This window comes from Columba livia, chromosome Z (assembly GCF_036013475.1).
Source record: "Columba livia isolate bColLiv1 breed racing homer chromosome Z, bColLiv1.pat.W.v2, whole genome shotgun sequence".
In the NCBI taxonomy this organism is placed as follows: Eukaryota; Metazoa; Chordata; class Aves; order Columbiformes; family Columbidae; genus Columba; species Columba livia.
Genome location: NC_088642.1, coordinates 68,407,949 through 68,430,511, shown reverse-complemented (window position 1 = coordinate 68,430,511; position 22,563 = coordinate 68,407,949). Strand labels below are relative to the sequence as shown.

At 41.3% G+C, this 22,563-nt stretch overlaps 1 long non-coding RNA gene across 1 annotated transcript in view; it reads right to left on the bottom strand.

Annotated features, from left to right (window-relative positions):
- Positions 1-15,385, bottom strand: part of LOC135577313 (uncharacterized) — a 62,197-nt gene extending 46,812 nt beyond the window's left edge. Inside the window, exon 1 of the long non-coding RNA XR_010469019.1 lies at positions 14,894-15,385. This is a non-coding gene — a long non-coding RNA (uncharacterized LOC135577313). The remainder of the gene's footprint in view (positions 1-14,893) is intronic.
- Positions 15,386-22,563: the final 7,178 nt, after the last annotated feature.

Here is a 22,563-nt window from a genome sequence, read left to right as displayed (position 1 = left end):
AATAAGCACCTTTAGGCAAGCGTATCATCCTCTTAAAGAAATTTTAACTTCAATTTCAAGCTCTAAATTTCTGATTAAATATTAGAAGAGAAGATTATAGAATCATAGAATGACGGAATGGTTTGGATTGGAAGAGACTTTCAAAGGTCATCTGGTCCTACCCCCTGCAATAAGCAGGGACATCTTCAACTAGATCAGGTTGCTCAGAGCCCTGTCCAGCCTGTCCTGGAATGTTTCCAGGGATGAGGTATCTACCACCTCTCTGAGCAACCTGGGACAGTGTTTCATCGCCCTCATTGCAAAAAAATTTCTTCCTTATATCAACTCAGAATCTACCCTCTTTCAGTTTAAAACCACTACCCCTTGTCCTATCATAACAAGCCCTGCTAAAAAGTCTGTCCTCATCTGTCTTATAAGTTCTTTTTGAAAAGCTGCAATAAGGTCTCCCCAGAGCCTCCTCTTTGCCTGACAAGCTCTCTGAGGAATGGAGGAGCACACTCTGGAGGTACCAGCCTCCTCTCTTTATACCCCCTGCCCAGATCTGATAAGTCTGGTTGTTCCAATCTGCCCAGGAAAAAATGATGCTCCTGTCACAGCACAATCACATTTAAATGAACTGGTTTAAAGTTGTTTTTATTTTAAATGCACGGGAGGGTAAAACTCTGAGCTTCATCATGGATCTACACAGTTCAAGGGGAAAAAGGTGGCTCTCCCACCGGTTCCTCTGTACACCATACTGAGCCTCAACCTCTGATCTGCCTGTGAAGCAAGAGATGCTGAACCTGGGCTACCTGCCATGAGAGGAAACCTTGCTAGCAGGTCCTGTCACAGCAGGATCAAGTGTCTGCTATGGATCTCCTACCAGGCAGGTATTAATCAATCAAGCACTGCAGTCCACAATAGACTTTTAAATGGTCAAGGGAAAAGCTGTTTCACTCAATGACAAACTGCACAGAAGAGAAGAAAAACCTACTGGTAATTGGTTGTAACTAATTAAGCAAGCTGAACACAGAGGCTACTAATGATAGCCAGTTGTTCAACAGCCGCAGTTGTTAATTGTAGAAGTTTCTGGAGACTTTTGACATGATCTCTGGCAGGTTACATGCAAAGCCACCTGGAGAAATAAGTTAATTGCAGCTTTGCCATGTCCACAAAGAAAATGTGTAGGAAAAATACAATGCAGCTTAAAAATTAAAAGGTGATAATCAGAATTAAATGAATCCTTTTAAAAGGAATAAAGTCAGACAGAGGACTTGGTCAGCAGAAGTGTAAAAAAATGAGAGCAAGTGAATGAGCACTTTAAGAAAGTTCCCTTAAGTAAAAGGTGCCTTAAAAACAAAAATTGAGCCATCTTTGGATTGAACCGTCTTTGGTTACTCAGTGTAGTCCTGGACAGCTACTTCTAATAGCAAGGCAGTGATTCAAGATCTGTATACCTAATGGTAACTCACAGAGGGGTGGGGGGGGAAATAAATTTGGCGGCCAAGTTCTGATTGAAGTCAAAGAAAAATAAAATTAGGACTAGATACCCTAATGACTCATGTCTCTTTGTGGTTTTCTCCTGGATGTCTTCCTGAATTCATCCAACATGCCGTCCACAGGCCTATAAATCTTATACCTGATACACTAAGAGCCAGAAGAGATCCATTACACTGGACCAGGGTCATATCCCAAGTGTCAATCTGCCTAAGTCCTGTGTACTCTGGTACACACAACACCCTAAGGACTGTTTGCCTTAGAAAAGAGTCAAACTCTTGTCTACTTTGAACATTTTTTACACACTTTATTTGAAACATCACCAGTCTTCCCAGTATTAATTTTCTGCCTTTCAGGTATTCTGGCAATGTATCTACTTCTGTTTCTTCTTGCTGTTCTAACAGATTATATATTCAGAAATATTTCATATGGTTAATACTGAAACTCCATTAATGAGCTGTATTTACGTTCTTGCAACTCATCTAATGTAGTGGTCTCCATTACAATGTAAATATCAAGCCAAGTTAAAACTTAATTACAAGTCAGGTTCAAAACATCACTGCAGCTTTCAATTTAGAAGAATTTCTAGCCTGTGTTTCACAGAATATAGTCTAATCTGTCACATCATAATAGAGAGAAATCCCCGGAGGACACAACATTGCAGGTCTTGTTAGCAAGGAAAAAAAGATATGAAATTTAATGGGCCAGATGTAGTGTCTTGATGTACCCTTTGAGGACTGAATTATCTAACTTGAAGGAGTCTAAAGCCAAAAATCAAAGGTGAGGTTGTGTTATTTTTGTTTCTTCCTGCCCTTCCTTCTTGTCACAGCTGAACACGGTTCCTGTTTTGCCTGATACACTACAAATAGACATTTACACCCGCACTAGGCTCTTAAAGCAGCTCATGTTTCTAAATAGCTCAGAAACCTGGTACCTCCCATTTCAACTAGCACCCTAACTTCAGATAAACATTATTCTGAACTTCTGCCCAAACCTGTAACGTTTAACTATAAAGACAGCCACTGAATCTCCTATTACTTACTTAGTTATTTTTACTTATTTTTCTCCTAAAAGGTATCACATTTTATTTTAAAGTTTTGCCATTACATATAAGTTTATGGTCAGGCGTTATCTCTCTGAGGTAGCACCAATCTGGCAAGGTTACATGATTACTGTTGGTCTTCCGGTAAGAAAACAGTTGCCTCCCACTCTTTCAAGATTTATATGCTTTTCATAGAGCCTTTTAATTTGCAGATGGCACAGGTTTCACCTTTCAGGAAAAGTGCTTGTCTCACCCAGTATTTGAAGGAGCAGGGAGGCACCACGTGACATAGGGATTTGATATGATAATGCAAATCTTTTTCCCCTTCAACCACTCTCTTACAATCTGGGGAGTGATCTTGAGTATCAGGATTATCAGATTTTGCTTAGGTTGTTCCTTCAAGCAAGTAACATTAACTCTTCCAAGTAATGCAAAGATGACAAATCTCTGGTCTTAATTCTTACAGATAAAGTAATTTTTCTTTCAAAATAGGCATGTTTTGTTTGTTTATCTCTATTAAATGGAATTCTATGTTAGACATCTGACAATATATTAATGACCATCATGGCTTTTAATACAATTTAATCTGTGTAAGCAGAGTTTCGAAGTCATCCTAAGCAGCTGATTCATGTTATTCAGCTACCTAGCATGAAATACAGTGATTTTTTTTTCGTATTAAAATTGTTACATGCTGCAATAGCTCTTACTTGTGTATCTGGCTCTAGACATGGTTTGTTATACTGGAATTATCCCCATTTCCTATAATGTATTTTTCAGTCAATGTAATTATACAGCCCTCTTGGTTCTTGACCAGATAAATAACAGCATGACAGTGTACCATCCAAAATCTGTGTGAGAACACTGAGAAATTGCCATGTTGTTGTAGAAAACTGGGTTTGCTCTCTGCAAATCTAATTGCTCTGGAATAATCTTGTTTGTGTCATAAGGAGTCAACAATCATTTTAGTTATACACAAGACAGTGAATGTGGGCTGAAATGCTCTCCCTGAGCCTTGATGATGCAATTTGAAGTAATAGGAGCAAAGTCTGTGACTGGTCCATCAGAACAGTGATCAGGAATTAGCAGTGAGACAGGAGAGCTGGGTCATTTGGCATGGACAAGACCTTATCCCAATGCCTGGGAACTCACAGGACTTTTCGTGGCTAAGCAGAGCTGGCAGGTGAATGCACCACCTGGCACGTCCAGCCCAGCTGTCTGAAAAGGCACAGCATAAACAGCAGAAAGGTGAGTGACAGGGCATCCACACAAGCCTCACCTTTGACTTCCAGCACCTCCATACCCCCCTTTCTAAACTCCCTGAGGGTACAGAGTACCACCTGCTGTGCACTGGCAAGTCTGTACTGCAAATCATCTGAACACGTGCAATAATACAATAAATTTCCCTGTGAGCAACCCAGGAACTTATTTCTAGTCAATTTGATTGTTCCAACTGGCTGACTTTTAACTAAAATATACTGAGAAAATGCGCTGAACGAAGTGTGCTGTGCCACACTTCATTAGGCAGCAGAATATCTCTAGCACAGAGAAGCCGTAACTGAGGAATTAGGCACCTGGTGGCTTGGGCAATTGTCCCACACATGTTTCCAATGTACCTGCTCTGGCCTATATGGTAGGGGCTGAGTTCAAATGTCTTTTTATTTGTTCCTTTCCACAAGGAAATTTATAGTATCTTTTTATTTCCCAGACTAATTAATTACTTCTATGGAATTTACAGTAATCTGATATCTTTGGCCACAGCCATACCAGTAACACAAAGAGGGACAGAGGGTAGGCTTAATGACGGGCACATATGCCTCCATACTGCTTAATTATCAATTAAACTGGCACATTTTTTGTGATGACAACTGACTCCTACCAGGCAAAGTTTGGGCATTGTTTTTGGAAGAAACAATTCCAAAATACAGTAAAGGGACAAGCAAAAGAGAGTTTAGCCATGTGAGCATGAGTTGTGGCCTAGTTTAGTTACTATTAAAGATAGATGTTATTTTAAATCATCACCACTTCAAGTTAAACAAAAACTCTTAAGGAGGATGAGCTCACACAGACTGTCACAAGTTCATCTGGTAACACAAGTATGTAAATTCCAACTGTTTAAAATAATATCTAAAGAGTAGAAGCATTTCTTGACAACCCAGTACTAAGGTCTATTTTTTTTCCAATAAAAATATTGAGCTCCTAGTGCTTAAGGGGGCCATTACACACCATTTCCAGAATTACAGGTCAGAATCATTAGCTTCAATAATCAAATGAATTATTGAAGAAAAAATTGGTTTTCTACAGCTTCTTTAATTTACAGTACTTTGCCAAGTCCTTACTATCTTTGTTTTACAGAGGTAAAAACTAGGAAAAGTGAAATGTCATCCCAGAATTATCCAGCGAATGAGTTATCTGAAGGTAGGATATGTTCCCCCCTCCTAGATGTTCACTTTCACTTCTTCTTTCTCTAGGAGGTGATAATCTTTCTCTTCTGCTATCACTAATGCCCTTTTTGAGGGTGTAACTGCCCTTCACTCAGCCAGCCAATATTGTTAAACCTGAAATTACTTTTCCCAGTTTCTAGCTCCAAGTTTGCCATGTCTGTGCCAGCACTGAGGAAGGGGTAGTTCATCTGTAAACTTACATGCATTTTCCAGTTCCATGAGTCAGTCTAACAAATTACAACACCTCTCTTTACAAAACTTTCTTATGGCCTTACTTCAACAGTCCTACCAACCCACCAAAAAACCTGCTTAACACCTGGATGCGCAGATATTAGCACTAACGATATGTCTAGTCAAAACACTAATATCCTTGATATTCCTTGACTGTCCTTGTTGAAGGAACCAATAAATCATGACTGAACCCAGATTTGCTGAAGGCCTCAAAAGATTTCAGTCGTATTGTCAAGAATTCAGCCCAGACTACAGTCTCCAGTCTTAAACTCAGGAATACCTGTTGTTCAACAGTGAAAGATGAGAATAACCCTTTATTACTTGAGTCTTTTGTCAAATACTTCTCATTACAGTTTTGTGAGCAGAAGAGTTGGAAGTCTCAGACGCCTGAGAAACCTTGGTCTGTCTCTTCTGCAGCCAAGTAGAAAGACTTTGACTCACATTAGAAAGATGATTTTTAAAATAACCAAGCACATGCATAGTAGGTACACCCGGTAAGGCCGTAACAGCTGGAAGGCAGGAAGAAGTGAGCAAACGTCCGTAAGTCTTCTGCCTCGTTCTTGTCCTTTCCCTTCTCCAGTCATGCTTCCCAGTCAGCTTACTGGCATACAACAGAGTGGAAAGATGGGTTAAATGCTGCAATACTGATGGGTTTTTAGCAGCACGGGAGAAAGAACAAGAAAGTCAATACCAATCTTGTAAAGACTCTGACCTAGTTGCAGCCCGTGAGTGTATAATTGTACTTGCCGGTAATATGTGTCTGACTCATGCTCTTAAAAGTCTATTTTTTTCAGAGATCTCTTAGATCTGTCTTAAAAGGTACTTAAAGAATTGTATTACGTATTATCTTCAAGAACATGATGCAGAACAAACTAATCATTGATTTTTGTTTTCCTGTTTTCTTCTGTTCAAACAATCGTGCAGCTAAAAATAATTTAACTGCTAGTCAGGTCGGTTGAGGAGAGAACTTTAATTTCCATCTCCAACAATAAAGGGCATTTTTTTCATCATGTTTTATTTACCTTGCATTTGGATACACTCATAGTCACCCATCCTGTCCTGTGATTAGCAGGACTCTCCAGCCTCTACACCTTTTTTTAGGGAAACACTTCTTACAGATTCTGGAAAGGAATTAGCATGCAAAGAAATCAATACAAGTTTTGGCACAGTCATTTTCAACAACGTTTAGGGGAGGCTTCAAATCACATTTTTCCTAGGTTTTTTCTCTCATGGACCACTAGAAATTGGGTTTGGAAGCTGTACCCACAACTAAAATCTCCCAGAGCACAACAGAACTGCTTGGTTATACTGAACATAAGCTTGTAGAGACTAATGGCAAAAATATTAAAGAAAGCATGAGTGAGGAATGGGTGGCAATCTACTTGCAAAAAACAGAAGAAACACAGCTCCCAGAACACAGGTCTCAGCAGCAAAATTAAGGGAAGTACTGGTTTTGTTACAACTACCAGGCCAATGTTCCTGATGACCCCACAGACTCTGCAATCCACACACAAGCAGGATGGCTAGAAGACTGCAGCACATCACATGTACATATCTTTTTGTGTTAGACCAGCAGGAGCAGGCAACATATTACACACAAGGAAAAATAGTCAACAGACAGCAATGTGGTGTAAGATTTATGAAAGGTGAAGTAAGCACAAAGCCAAGGCAGAGGTGTGCTACACAACAACTGACGGTTTGTAAGGGATATAAAAGGAATGTCCAAAAATTGGCTTCATGTCTCCTACCAAGAACAGCCACAAAAATCTGAAGAGGACTGGACAGCCAGCAGTCCTCGCCCTCTGTGACCAGACTACAGGGACTCACACATTTTGAATTTTATGAGTTTGTGAGTGTTGGAGAGTGAATGCATAAAAATCAAGTTGCTTGAAGACTTTGTAAATAGATATCACATTCCTCTTCCAAAAGATCTTGCACTGAATTTTGTTGCGTTAATTTCCCTGCAAGTGAGAGTTAGAAACCTGCATGACTGGGACTCTTCTGCAATTGAGTTTGAAAATGCAGAGTAGGAAGCCTGGAGCATATGGCTTCACAGCAACTCAGGGCCTGTTCCTCATAAACAGAGAATTATGGTATTGCCTTCTCTCCAGCCCTGTGGGGGTGCAGCCCCGCAGGCACTAAGAAAAAGAGTAGGTCCTAAGGCTTATTATTCCCAAGCTTTCCCTGCACTGACTTCCTACATTTCAGGAAGATATCCCTGCTCTTTTAATCTATTCTTACACTTCAGGAAAAAATCTGAGTGTAAAAAACACTGACCTAAATTCCCTTGTGGTAAACTTGTCTTCCTGACAGAGGGGAATATGCGGTGCAGAGGCCCATACTTGCTCCTTGTCACCTGGCAACAATCTCAGCAGAAAATCCCCTGCAACATCCAGCTTGTCACTGCTAGTCTAGAAGGACTTTTGTCAATGAAAGCAATGATTTTGAGATAAATTGTCATATAGACACAACTAAACTTATTTTGAGCATGAATACAGCAAAGGACAGTTTCAATAAGTCTTTCACTGAAATGAATCAAGAATGTGCATATTTATTCTAGTGCATGGTCTAAAATTATTCTACATATAGCATTGTGCATAGTTGAACAATGCTGTCTGTCAATCAAGAAAATTGTTTCTACTCTTAGGTGCTTCCCAGGAGTATTTTTATACTGACTATGGTGGGCTACTCTAAATAGGGTAAAACTCGACTGGGAAATCTACTTCTTGATTCTGTTTTTTCACTCCAGATGCAACTAAAATGCTTCATGAACATCCATGTAGCCTGAGGTAATAATCTTACTCAATGTCAGTAACTTCTTCCTAAAAGCAAACCTCTGCTGTTGCCCTTGTCATTTATGTTGTGGAGGAAAGGCTAGAACAAGCTATATTTAGTGGCTTTGCACATAGAAATGTCACATCCAGAAATATACAGTGATGGACAGCAAGCCCTTGGTTTCTGCAACTGAAACATCATCTGTGTGCCCCATTGGAGCTTCCTAAGATGGTGATCCTTTTTTAGCTATAACATGGTTCTGTCTGCACTGGATTACTGTGGTCATGTTTGGAGAGTAACGCTAGGAGAGCATGGTTTATCATGTCTACCCTCCCTGCACTGCAGCTATCACTTGAAATTGAAAAGCAACCATCAAAAATGGCCTCACAGTATGTAGCAGTAATGCAAGGAGTGAAGACAGCAAACAGCCAGATTATAAGACGTTAGTTATTTAGGAAAGTTTCAAGAGAGATCTAGATCAAAAGAAAAAATAAGTTGTTTAAAAAAAAAAAACAAAAAACAAAAAACAAACAACCCTCCAGATAGGGGTACAGTGTTCTAAACTGTCTTCTAACTGGTACAAGAAAAAAAAAGGGGGGGGGACAAACAAAATGGGTTTATATGATAGTTGATCCTTCCTGATTTCCAGTAATTTTACACAACTGAAGTCCATATATCCATCTCTGCAAGCCAAATATGCTCTTCACCTATTCCTTACCAACTTTGTCTTTCTGAAAAACCTTAAGGTCAAGAGAGCCTCCAGTCTCCTGGAGGACTCACCTGGTCTCACAGGACAGATAGAAATGCAGAAGTGAAAAAAAGAGGAGCTTACTCTGCTCTGAGGATGTTGTTTCCTGGACTTTTGGGTCTTTGAAAACTCCTATGTGGCCTGAACTCCCGTATCATCAGCCCCTTAAAGAGCAGAGGGCTTCCCGTCTCTCTTGGTCTCTGTGGCACTTTGCAAAACATTTGTTTATTGACACAAGAGAGTGCAGCCATGGCTGGCAGTACCCTGGACAGGCTTTTACCTCACAAGCACAGGCTGTGGTTTAGGCTAGAGACCCTTCTAGCAACTCCTTCATGTGAACCTTTGTGCCCTGCCTGAAGCTGCAGTCCGCCCCTCACCAGGGAATAACTGGGGCTGTATGTTTTTGAACCCCTGACAGAAGTAGGCAACACCTGAGGAAGAGGAAGAGGAAGAGGAAGAGAAAGAGCCCTGTCTGCACACCATAACTCAAAGACCTACTCAGACCAGGTGATTGCTTGTTACAACTACTTGTTCAGAAGAAATTACCAGTTTCTGAGATTCAGCAGTCTTGATTTCACGGGGGATGGTTTCCCAGAGAGGTGGAAGATGCACCATCCCTGGAGACATTCCAGGCCAGGTTGGACGGGGCTCTGAGCAACCTGATCTAGTTGAAGATGTCTCTGCTTATTGCAGGGTGGTTAGACGAGGTGACCTTTGAACATCCTTTGCAACCAAACTATTCTATGATTTTGGCTTCCTGAGATGGAATCCCTTTTGTTGATAAGTTTTGTGGCAGCGTATAGCCTGTAAGCAGGGGCTGTGTCTTTTAGCCCTGTGCAGCAGAAGGTAGAATATCTTTCCAGGCTCATATGTCTATATGCTGTATGAGCTTGTATGAGAAAGCAGCTTGGTGAAGCCAGTTTCCTTTGGAAAATTTTGGGTTAGAATTTGGCACCACAGGAACACCCCAACATCACTCATGTAACTTTATTGTCACATAGTCCCTTCCTTCCAGTCTACATAAAACTCAAACCCAACTCCATCTGCAAGGTTTTCTTCTTCAGCTCAGCCTGAAGAAACTCAAGTTTCAGGTTTGTTGGACCCTCCAATGCTGTCTTCACTGGCTTTTACTGTGTGGAAGTCATTGCATGACATACACATTCCTTCAAGTGTTTTCTCTTACCTTGGCAGTCTTTCCATCCTGGACCAACTCCCTGAAGTCCTATTGACATCTGTTTCTATTAAATGCATCAAGCAATGAAGCAAGAAGTGGCTCATGTCTTTTGAGTCACACACATTTCCTAATTTGTATTTTTTTTCATTTTACATTTCTCTGCCTGCCCTGAGAACACTTCTATTTTGTGTCGCTGTCACCAGTTCACAGGATAGTGCAGGACAACGTAGACAAACAGAGCTGGCTGCCTTCTTCTCTGTGTGCCCTGCTGAGGCCTGCCACACACAAAAAGAGGCTTGCCTCTTGCCTGAGAGGTGAGTGTGAGTTTAGTGGGGAGAATATTTGGAGATGAGCATGGTAATGACTAAACTGTTGCATTTGTTCCATATTCATTTCAATTTAGGGCTGACATAAGTGAAAGTACCTCTGTGTCACTGGCCTACTGAAGGTACACTGCCTTCATGTTGAAGGTCAAAATATATTCATGACAGCTCAAAGCAGACAAACCTCAAGTGAAAAACCTGTGCTTGATTCTGCTCTCTGTTGAGTCTGGAGGCAAGTGGAATCATAGGATCATAGAATCCTGGAATAACATAGGTTGGAAAAAAACCCTAACATCATTGAGTCCAACTGTCAACCTAGCACTGCTAAATCCACCCTAAACCACGTCCCTAAGTACCACATCAACATATCTTTAAAATATCTCCAGAGATGGTGACTGAACCATTTTCCTGGGCAGCCTGTTCCAATGCCAGACAACACTTTCAGTGAAGAAGCTTTTCCTAATATCTAATCTAAACATCCCCTGGTGCAACTTGAGGCCATTTCTTCTCATCCTGTCACTTGCTACTTGGGAGAAGATGTGGAGAGTTTTTGGAAGAAAGGGACATGGGCTGTGAGCTGTGAACAAGCCAGAGCTTGATGTGGCTGAGGTGTAGGCCAGGACCTGCACGGAGGGTTGTCTGGAGACACAAAAGACAGAACGAAAGTCGCTCAAGTAAACAGAAGCTGGTGTATCCTCAACCCAGGCTGCAGGAGGGGCGCTGTCATCACTGCACGTGAACAGCTCGTGGACAGTGCCCTGCAGCTAATCACCGTGAGGGGGGGGACCCTTGACTGCAGAGTGTGACCAATCATAGCCTGTGCTTGTACTAAGTAAAGAGTATATAAGGGTTGTTAAAACATGTATTGGGGGACATTGATATTCAGTGTGTTGTTAAAATGTTCATTAAAGGGCATTGATGTTAAACTCATATTGAGCCCAAGTCTCTGTCCTCACGGGTCGCCCATCGCGCTCAAAGAGACTTACCATGCCCAAGTTTTTCATTCTCCACAAGAAGAGACCAACACCCTCCATGCTACAACCTCCTTTCAGGTACTTGTAGACAGCAATAAGGTCTCTGATCAGCCTTCTATTCTCCAGGTTAAACAGCCCCAGTTCCCTCAGCCACTCCTCATCAGACTTGTGCTCCAGACCCTTCACCATTTTTGTTGCCCTTCTCTGAACTCTCTCCAGTGCCTCTATGTCTTTCTTGTAGTGAGGGTCCCAAAACTGAACACAGAATTTCAGGTGGGGCCTCACCACCACGGGGTACAGGGGGAAGGTCACTCCTCTGGTCCTCCTGGCCACACTATTCCTGATATAAGCCAGGATGCTGTTGGCCTTTTTGGCCACCTGGGCACACTGCTGGCTCTTGTACAGTCAGCTGTCGACCAACATCCCCTTTTCCTCCAGGCAGCTTTCCAGCCACTCTTCTCCGAGCCTGTAGCACTGCCTGGGGTTGCTGTGACCCAAGTGCAGGACCCGGTACTTGGCCTTGTTGAACCTCACACAATTGGCTTTGGCCCACTGACTGAGCCTGTCCAAGTCCCTCTGTAGAGCCTTCCTACCCTCAAGCAGATCAACACTCTCACACACCTTGCTGTAATCTGCAAACTTACTAAGGGTGCACTCAATCCCCTCATCCAGATATTTGATAAAGATATTACACAAAATAGGTCCCAGCAGTGAGCCCTGGGGAAGACCATTTGTGACCAGCCACCAACTGGATTTGATGCCATTCACCACAACTCTTTTGAACCAACCATCCAGCTAGTTCTTTACCCAGTGAACAGTATGCCCAGCCAAGCCATGAGCAGTCAGTTTCTCCAGGAGAATGCTGTGGGAAATGGTGTCAAAGTTTTTACTAAAGTCTAGGTAGACAACATATACAACCTTTCTCTCATCCACTCAGTGTGCCACCTAGCCATAGGGGGAAATCAGGTTAGTAAAGCAGGACCTGCCTTTCATCAACCCATCCTGACTGGGCATGATCACTTGGCTGCCTTGTACATGCCACGTGGTGGCACTCTTAAACAGGTCAAAGTCTGCCCTTCAGAAGTCCAAGGTAGCAGTTCTGCTGACTGCCTTCCTGACTTCTCCAAGAATAGCAAATTCGATCGTATCATGATCGCTATGCCCAAGGTGGCCTCCAACCATCACGTTACCCATGAGTCCTTCTCTGTTCACAAACAGGTCCAGTGGGGTTCCTTCCCTGGTAGCCTCACTGACCAGCTGTGTCAGGAAGTTGTCTTCCACACTCTCCAGGAACCTCCTAGGCTGTTGCCTCAGAACTGTGTTATATTTCCAGGGGACATCTGATAAGCTGAAGTCCACCATGAGAACAACGGCTAGCAATTATGAGACTTCTCCCAGCTGCTTACAGAATATTTCATCTCTCTCTTCATCCTGCTTAGGTAGTCTATAACACACTCCCATCATGATATCTGCTTTGTTGGTCTTTCACCTGATTTTCCCCCATAAACACTCAGTCTTTTCATCATCATCATCCATCATCAAGTTCTAGACAGTCAAAACACTCCCCTAACACAAAGGGCTATTCCACCACCTCTGCTTCCTTGCCTATCCCTTCTGAAGTGGTTATAGCCATCCATTGCAACTCTCCAGTTGTGTGAGTCATCCCACCATGTTTCCATGATGGCAACTATATCAGTTTTCCAGCTGCACAATGGCTTCCAGCTCCTCCTGTTTGTTGCCCATGCTGGGTGCATTGGGGCAAATGTACTTCAGTTGGGCTATTAATCCCACTGCCTCTTTTTAGGGAAGAAGCCCTAGTTCCTATATGACCGTCCTGAGGCACTTCTGTGGTTTCTAACATATCAATAGTCATAGTCCAAGTTCTGCAGCAAATCCACCACATGACTGTTGGCCTCCTCCATGACAGGAGATGCTTTCATGGCCTGTGGTAGCAACGATAGAAGAAAGTTTGTGCCTGTGTTTAGTTTGCCCCTGCCTTGACATTTTATAGATGATACTTCTCAGTGCCTCACTCCCTAGAAATGTGATGGCAACATCTTTACAGACATGTAAATTTACACGTTTGGTGATCACGCCACACCATTCCACTACCTTTCTATCAGTTTACAAATTAACACCTCTGACAACAGCACCCACAAGCAAGCTAACACAGACCACATAAAGGCAGGACTCCATGCCTATACGTTCCTCCCAGATTTCTGGTATATAATGGTGCTCCACCTGACAATCTCATAAGAAGTGGAAGCTGTAAGTGAATTAATTTACCCATCTTGCACACATGAGGAACAGAGCTTGTGCAGGACTTGACTCTCAAGAGCAGGGAGACCTACCTACCTCCAGTTCAGCATCTATTATGTATAGTAGTATCTTTTACAGTTCTCTGTCTGGCAGATGCACAGCTGTGTTGCAGAGCACCACAGGAGAGCAACATGTACTTTTTGCCAGCTCACTAGCAATAAAATCAAACTAACAACTGAGAAGGAACATTAATTTCACTTTTTCAAAATAAGACTTTTGCTGGAATCACCAGTTCAAATCCACAGCTTTTAGTAGGTAAATTGCCTGCCTGAAGAGATTGATTTGTGCCAACAAGCTTGCTTTCTTTTTTCTTTTAAAATGATGTTAAAGTAATTTCTCACTTTTTCCTTAAAAATAATGAAATGTTATTTCTTGTCAATCTTATTTAATATTTTTTTTTGCTGTCTCTTTGCCTACCATATCTCTTTCTGTCATTCTTTCCATTTAGGTCTTAATGTTTCTTAAGTATTATGTCATTAATATTGTTACTTATGTATCAATAGAAGTACAGTTAAGTCTTTCTTTCTCCTATTTGCAGTATGAATTATCATATTTAAGAAATAAATAAATAAAGGCTTACCAAGGGCTCCTCTCTTCCTGAATCTTCTTGGTGTTTTCATTAGTTTATGAACGCTCCATTAGTCTACGAATGCACACGTTTATAAATAAGAGATTTTGTGAGCTTATGAGACCTGGTGTGATGTTAGATGTACTTCCAGTTTGGAAAAGAGAACAGTTCAGGACGGGCAGAAGCTTGATAATAGACTGTATTAAAGAACATACTGACCCTGTACCTACAGAAGCAGACAGCCTGGATCTTGTACATGGGACATACAAGATTTTGGGAACTGCTGCCCTATATTGGAAACATACAAACAATTAATGACGGCCTGTTTGTGCAACACGTCTGCCAGTGTGATTATGCAGGTTCCACATAAGCTTGTAAATATAGAGTCCCTGCTACTACAATGAGCACACTGGGTTCCCACTGTACAGTACTGTGATATTTGTGCACACTAACGTTCTGTTAAAGCCTCACAGGTGCTAACACAGTACTCACCAACAAGAGGAAATATCACTATACATGCCTGTGAAGATTTTGTCCTTAAAAATCATCAGAAGGAAATTTACAAACTAACTAAAAAAGAACAGAGAAAAAAGAGCAGAGAGGAGTTATTTCCAGAAATTCTGTTGACTGCTAGAACAGCTTATGAGCAGTGACTCCATCCAGGATCCTCTCTGTGGGTCTTGGACACAGAATGCTGCAGATCAGCCCTGGCTTTTGTCTGAAGTAATTTGTGCTCACAGGTGTCAAAGCAGACCTACTCCTGTTTACAAAAGGTAGTCCTGTGGAATTCAGAAGTACACCACAAAGAATTACTTCACATACCTGCTGCCAAATTATACTTCTGTCCTGGGTCTCACCATACTATATGTCAGAGTGCAAGGTATCTGTTGCTGGGCTTGCCGCCAAATCCAGCAGGAATCAGTGCAAAACCCAAGTTGTGAAAGATCCAGTTATGGAGCTATAAAAATTTTATTTTCCGGATCCTGCATCGTTCTGTTTCTTCAGGAGCAGTGGGGATGGCAGTCTTTTCAGGTAACGTACTGCTCTTGGGAAGGCGCCTGACCTGTATTGCCTGGCAGGAGTTCTGATTTTGTTCCTTTTCATCTTCTTCCACTTCCCCATGTATAATACAAAACAATTCAGAAGAAATAAACAGCGTGTATGATGCACACGGAAAATCTACAAAGTGTCTTTGCGCAGCCCTAGGATGAAATCAGTCATTTATGAAGTGGAAGCTTGGTCAACAGTCCTTAACAAGTGGGCAGATGTCTTTTCACCATCTTAAGGGGGTTTTGCATCAAGGCAGAAGTTATTAGTGAGCATGTACTACTGGGATGTGTGAAAGGAGAACAGAAAATGCCCCAAGCACTTCCCAGAGCATCCCACAGATTCCTGTTGAGGAGGTGGTTCAGTGACAAGTTTCACAGACAGAAGAGAATGAGATTAAATCCACAAGGATCCAGCACTTTGTTGAATGTATTGACGTGAATTCCCTGTAGAACATGATTTATTTTTTCATGCCTCCCTCCATTTTAGTAGCTTTTCCTCAAGATTTACAGTCATACATTCAAGTTCATCTCTTCCACTGACCTCATCCTTCCAGTCACTCTCCATCTGCTCACTTTGGTGTCAATGTAATTATCTCCCTAAAATATAAATAGAAAAATGGTACAGGGAGACATGCAGAGAAGCCATTTTGAAGTATTGTCTGAACCTGTTAGTGTTCTGCTAAACACTTCTGTAATGAAAGACATTCAATAATGTTGCAATGCAGAAAAGAAAGATCAATTGAGCTGCATAAAATCTCTCCTTTCCTTCTTACTGTGCTCATAGGCTTTTTCAGAGAAAAGAGCCTGGCCCCTGTATTATAGGGCTTTGAGGCTTGGGTTTGTTTGCTTGCTTGTTTGTTACAAATGAGTCCAGAAACAAAGCTGTGACAAGGATTTACTTGGCCATGGGTTGGGGTTCATGCGTGGGGCTGTCTAGAAGACACAGGACTAACGTGGAGGAGGTTAACTACCAAGTTTAGGATTAACAAGGCCATCCCAAAAATGTACAAAGTGTCCATAAAAGGGACCATAATTATCTCCTCTACTTCATAAAATGTTCTCCCTCCTGTCAGATCAGAGAGCTCAAGAGAGCATATTTATCAAAGACAGTCCCAAAAACAAAAGGATAGATAGAAAGTGGAAGAAAAAAGGAACTTACAACTCTAAAACACATTTTAGTTTAGAGGTGCAGGATGCTCTTCAGATGCTGTTTGAATAGTGTCTAATTTACAGCCAAGGCTCAGACCAACATCTGCCATCTGGGATGCTGAATTCTGCTGGGAATCTGAGGAACAAGAAAAGCCTCGTTAGTCTCAACATGCCTCTATTATGTTTTCTTTTGAATCTTTGTGCTATAACATCTGTAACCTGTGTGTCTGCCTTTTTTTTTCTAATAAAGGTTGATAATAGCACTGTAGAAACAGCACCACCATTAGGCTTACAAAATATCAAACATGACTGCATTCTTGACACCATGTTATTGTGATATATTTTTATGGTGCCTTGAGAAATGCAATGTTTCTCTCTGATAACTGAATTTTCAGTGGTATTGCTCTTCAACAGAACTGCTCAGTCCTCTTCCTTCATAAGAGGATCTTTAGAAAGAATGGTCACAAGAATAATGCATTTCATTTTGCTGTGCAAGTGAGTTTCTAAGGTTATTCTTTTATCCAGAAATTAAAAACAAACAGTTAAAAAGAGAAAATGCTCATCTTGCAGTCTCAGGACAGGCAAACTTATCAAGAGGACAATTTTATTGAAGTTGTTATCCTGGCTCTGACCTAAGGCATGTTTAGACCAATATACTGTTCAATACTGTAGACTTCAGATGAATGCTAATAAACAAACTCCTAGGAAAAACTGTGATAAAATAATTTGCCACCAAGGGAGGGTTTTTTAACCCCATCCAGTTAGATTTAACTCACTTCCCACGCTTCAGGACTTTCTAGAGAGGAGCTGCCAAAGATCTGCCCAAGTAATAAACAAAAAAGTCTAATCTTTCTGACAACTCCGTCTTTACAAATTCACAAGATTTAGTTTATTAGTTATCATTCAAAAATAAAGTGTACATTTCTGCTCACTTTAAATATATTGTGCCCAATTCTGTGGAACATCCTGTATGTCCAGTTTCCCTTTGGGGGGAATAAAGAGGAAACATGATCAATGAGAATTTTTTCACCTTTTCCTACATTATTTCTATTAAGTCTTATTTGTCTCCTCTTTTAGCTACGCAGCTGCAGTCCTTTACAGAACCTCCTTCTCAGGCTGCCCATGAACTAATCCACAATTTATTGCAGGCTTCCCATAAACCAACAGGGAGATTGTCAAGAAAGGAAAACATGACCACGCCAATTTTTGGCACATGGCAGCATCTCTAGATGAGTTCATCTCCAAAATCATGAGATAAAGAGGATTTCCACAGCACTTTAAGCCATGCCACCCCAGGAGTTGCAGGTAAGGAGTAGTCTCGTGGGGTCTTTTATACCTTCTTCAAAGCTCCTGAAGCTGTTAGTGAGACAAAGTGCTACAGCTTCACCTCCCAGTGAATTTCAAAATAACTCATATAAAACCATGACAACAGAATGTGTTTGCACTGACTTACCTATTTGAACATGAGTCTTGTGCATGTTGTTAAAAAACACCTTAATTTCAAGCCTAGATCTGCCAATGGTCAGAGATAGACTCACATCACATTGTTCCCAGAAATGTGAAATATAAAATAATGATAATTCAGTAGACTAATTGGATGACATGCAAGTCAGCTATTTTTCAGCTTTCAGCATGTGGATTCTAACAAAAGTGAAGAAGCTGAGATATAGATATGTTCTGTGATGCTTCTTTTAACACTATTAGTTATGAACACTGTGTAAAAGACTATCTAAAATACACATCTTGTGCAGTTGTACTGACTGAATCCATTCTAGGTTTCCTGGTTGCAGATACTGGTTTTCACTGTTCTGCAATCAACTTTAAATTACTCCCTGGTCCTAGGTTTGATCTTGAGGAATGGATATATAAATCTGTTCTTTTCTTATTATCTACACCTAATCCACAAATAGGTCTGTTAGGGATGTGACAACAAATTTCAGCTCTTTCCTTGGCAGAGGTTAGAGACCCCAAATGCTTTGCTGCATTTCTGTAAAGCTCCAGAACCGGCTTCCTGCTGATATGCTGCAAATGAATTTATGATTGTTAGATGGAAAGCACAAGAGATAAAGAGACAAATCAGCTAAATTATCATCATAATTTTCTTCTTGTGTTTCAAAGGTGTAACTAATAAGGTGCGGGACATAAGGTGATAATATAAATAATGGGGTTCCACTGCATTAGTAGTACAGTCTTGTTCATCACAGCTAAAGAGCAAAACACTGACAATGTCTCAAAATGGAGTAAAATTGGTGTGTGTAATAAGTGCATCAGGAGTGTACTTTGCTACTGTCAGTGTAAGACAATATTCTATGAAAACTGGGAGAGAAAGCAGCTTTCTTCTGTTATTGTGGACCCACTGTGAGGAATTACTCATTAATCATTAAGAATACCAGAGAACAAAGGTATTTTGTGAAACAGAGTCATCTATTTCATAAAACCAGGCATTTGATGAAAGTCTGTTGCTTTCAAATGGTATTATACCATTTTGCACCAGTGAAGGATATATCCCACCTTTTTTATACTATTTTTTTAAAGGCTTATTCAGTATCCATCTGTGCAATGGTTACTCATTCCTACAGTTATTTTAGTAAATCTGTAATCTTTACTTCAAGCAAGGCAAGAACTCAGTTTCTCTTTTGCTAAGCCTGGACTATCTGATGGTGACAGGCCATGCAATGTATTGCCCCGCAGATGGGACAGTGCAAGGAGAAAATTAGTTCATTCACAGATTACGACCATCTTCCCTCTATGTTTTCCTGAGGTTTATTCTTCCCTATATATCTGCTCTTGATCTGCAAAATGCCACAGGGAGGTGAAGGCTGTGTACAGGTACAGAACTGACAGCCTTCTCACCTCAGCTGGGATCAGCTGCACCACTGTGTGAACCAGGTACAAACATTTCTTGTCCATGTGTAGAGCAAACCTGGGAGGAAGAGCTTTTGTCTTTTGGCCATGGGCAGATCAAAAACTGTATGAGAAAGCTGTGCCTTACAAAGCCACTGAAGCCCAACTAACCCATCTAAAATATCAGGTGTCAGATATTAGACTGTGACTTATATTTGCAGGAAGTGAACTGGCACAGCATTAGGAGGATTAAGCACTTCTAAAAGTGGGGCTAGCTCCCCTGTGAATTCAACTTTTGTTCGAGCTGGCCTAGTAGTTTTTTGTAGTCTTCATGTCACTTGTCTTTGCTGCAGGAGAAGGTTGTTCTGTAGACATAACCATGTACGTGGTTTGACTTTTTTATTATACATATGGGGCTGAAAGGTTGTCTGTACATTTTTGCATTAATGCAAATATGGGTCTTCCTGCAGATACTCTGCAAGTTCAGAAGATGCATAGTCCACATGTTTGACAGGTGCAGTGGCAGGCTGAGGTCCAGACACCAGGTCTGACTCTAATTCAGTAGAAATGTGTGAGAAGAATCCACCTGATGGGTTAGAAGTAAGCAATGGGATGTTGACACCAGGCCTGGGGAGAATTAAGAGTAATCCCAACCAAGCACACAAAAAATCTCCCGCACTTAAGCAAAACTGGAGCTCCTGTTTTTAAGGAACATTTTTTTGAGCCTTGCAATATGAAAACTAATATACCCATTGCAAAACCAGCAACTGTTTGAAAGAACTACACTGACCTGCGGCTGCCTGTCAACTCTTCTGTACAAATAAAGATCAAATTCTTCCTTTTTGCTACTCCCTATCAAATTTCCTACCCTTTTTTCTCACTTTATGTCAGAATTTCTTGTCCATGAGCCAGTCAGATTATAACCACAGAATATGCAAATGTCCATAGCCTCCATGACATACAGAAAAAAACAATATTTTGCAAAACATAGGACTGAGCTCACTAAACTTTTTTTTCTCAGTAATATGCTTTAATATTCAGCCTCTAAACCACTTTGGGAGTATGAAAGCTGAGAAATGGTATACCAGGGCCAAACTGTGCAGTCAGTTACTACAATGTAAAAAATACGTGCAGGTGACCTCTCGTAGACTGACACAGGCCAGATCTCATGAAGATCCTTATTGTAGCAATATTTCATTCTCTCCAGAAGAATTACTCTGCCATACAACGCACAACACTTCCAGCTGGCTTGTATGAGCTGTATGCACAATGCCTGATGCTGATTTCTTTCCAGAGTCTTTTTCCTTTTGGCCATGGGCAGTGAAGTCAATGAATCTGTAGTGTTTTCCCTGAGTGTTTTATAAAAACATAACACAGTGTCACAATTACAGTAACCAAGAAAAAAAATTATGTGAGTGCATGTATTATGTTGCCTACAACAGCTTGCAGAATGATCAGCTCTCTCCATTTTTTTTACTACCTCCTCTTCCATCTCTTCATTAAGTCAGTGAGGTTCTTCTGACCCTTCCCACTCCTCTGCTATGAATAAATGGAAAGCCTCTTCAAAAGCTTGATACTGACAGATTCTGCTTTCTCAAATGCTAATGTTCAGGTAACCTGCTCGGCTACGTTTTGTAGAAATAATTATGAAATATTCATGGGAGCATGATGTCAACAAATAAATGGAGCAAAAAGAGACTACAAAGCAAGAGAAGAGGTCATTTATCACATTATTCTAAGCTGAAAAATGAAATAACAATGCAGTCTTATAAAGAGAGCTGGGTGAAACATGAGCTTTCAGTTAGGCCTGTTGGTATCAGATTCCTTTCTATTGCCTTAGCACATCAATCTGCTGGCCACTGTTTGCTCCTAAGTATGATAGTTACCACTGTAAGATCTCCCGTGTACACTAAAATAGATAGACCTTGCACTATAGACAAGTCTCCATCTAGATAAGGCTGAATAATAGCATATACAGAAAGACTGGTATTTCAAAACCAAAACTAACATGAATGAGAAAATATTGCCATAGAAATTAGTCCCAAATCAGGGTGACAGTCATGGCACCTTTGGCAAAATCTGAAAGGCCTGGAGAGGCTAGTTTCAGAAATACATTTAAAAGCTTATTCACTGATACTTCTTTTAGCCTTAGGAAAGCACAAAAAAAAATTGTCATCGGGGTATTTTTTTTTCTGGAAATTGTAAAAACTTCACAGTTGCCAGAGAACAAAGTGGGACTCCAATTTTTAAGTAGTGATTTCCACTTCCACAAAGTAGATTCAAGGCACTAAGCAATCACGATGGTAACACTTTTACAATGGCTTTACAGAGGTGTAAATGAATCTAAACAAATGCCATGGCATCTGACGTGCAGACCACAGTTAGCTGCAAAGATATGAAAGCAGGTTGCCCTTGTCTTTACTACTGCAAAGTCACAGCATTCTATCACATATTTGATTCATCCCATTTATTGCCTGAAAGGATAAAATGTTTTAGTAAAGCAAAGACTGTGAAAATTCCATCTACTGATTAATCAGAGCTGTGCTTATGTGAAACCTTCATCTGCACTTCAAAAAACAATGGTCTGTTATTCTCTGCTTCACAAAAATCATAGAGCCACTTCCCAGAGCAGCAGAGGGAAGCAGGGGCCCCAGGAGGCCCTTCGTTCACCACTTGCTCAGAGCAGGAGATCAGCTCTGAGCTTTCAGCCTCCAAAGATGGAGACCCCTGGGCTCTCAGGGCAGCTCCTCCAGGGCTTGTGTGTTATCCTTGGAAAGCAAAAGGAATTTCTTACATGAAACCAAGCGCTGCTGTAAAGAGCTTGTCCATGTCGCATTGATCCCCTCCACGTAGGTACCAAAGCACTGCTAGGTGCCCTGAAGCTCTCTCTGCTCCCAGCTGAATTAAACCCAGCCCCACAGGTTTGTTTCTACCACAAACCTGACAGAGTGCCTTTCGTGACCTCCACATCTCACCGCTGGAGACGGTAACCAGGACAGGCCCAGAGCAGATCCTGCAGGACCCCATGGGGAGCCAGCCTTGAAGCAAATAGGGCTCAGTGACAACCACCTCTGACCTTGATCACCCAACCAGGGATTTAGCCACGTGGTGGAACACTTACCCAGACTCCAACGTCTAGCGTGGATGTAAAGACATTTTGGGAGATTAGTGGAAGCCTTGCTAAAGCCACTGTAAATGTTAACACAAATCTTTATCACACAAGGTAATCAGCTGGTTCAGGCATCATTCACCCCTGGTCAATGATGCTGACTGTCACAATCACCTTCTCTATCATGTAACTGGGAATGGGGTCCAAGAGCATGCTTGCCATCATTGTCTCAGGGAGCAAAGTGAGTGTGTCTGGCCTGAAGTTCCCCAGGTCATCTTTCCTCTTCTTTTTGAAAACAGGTGTGATTTTTGCTTTTTCCCATTGTTGGAAATTTCCTCCCA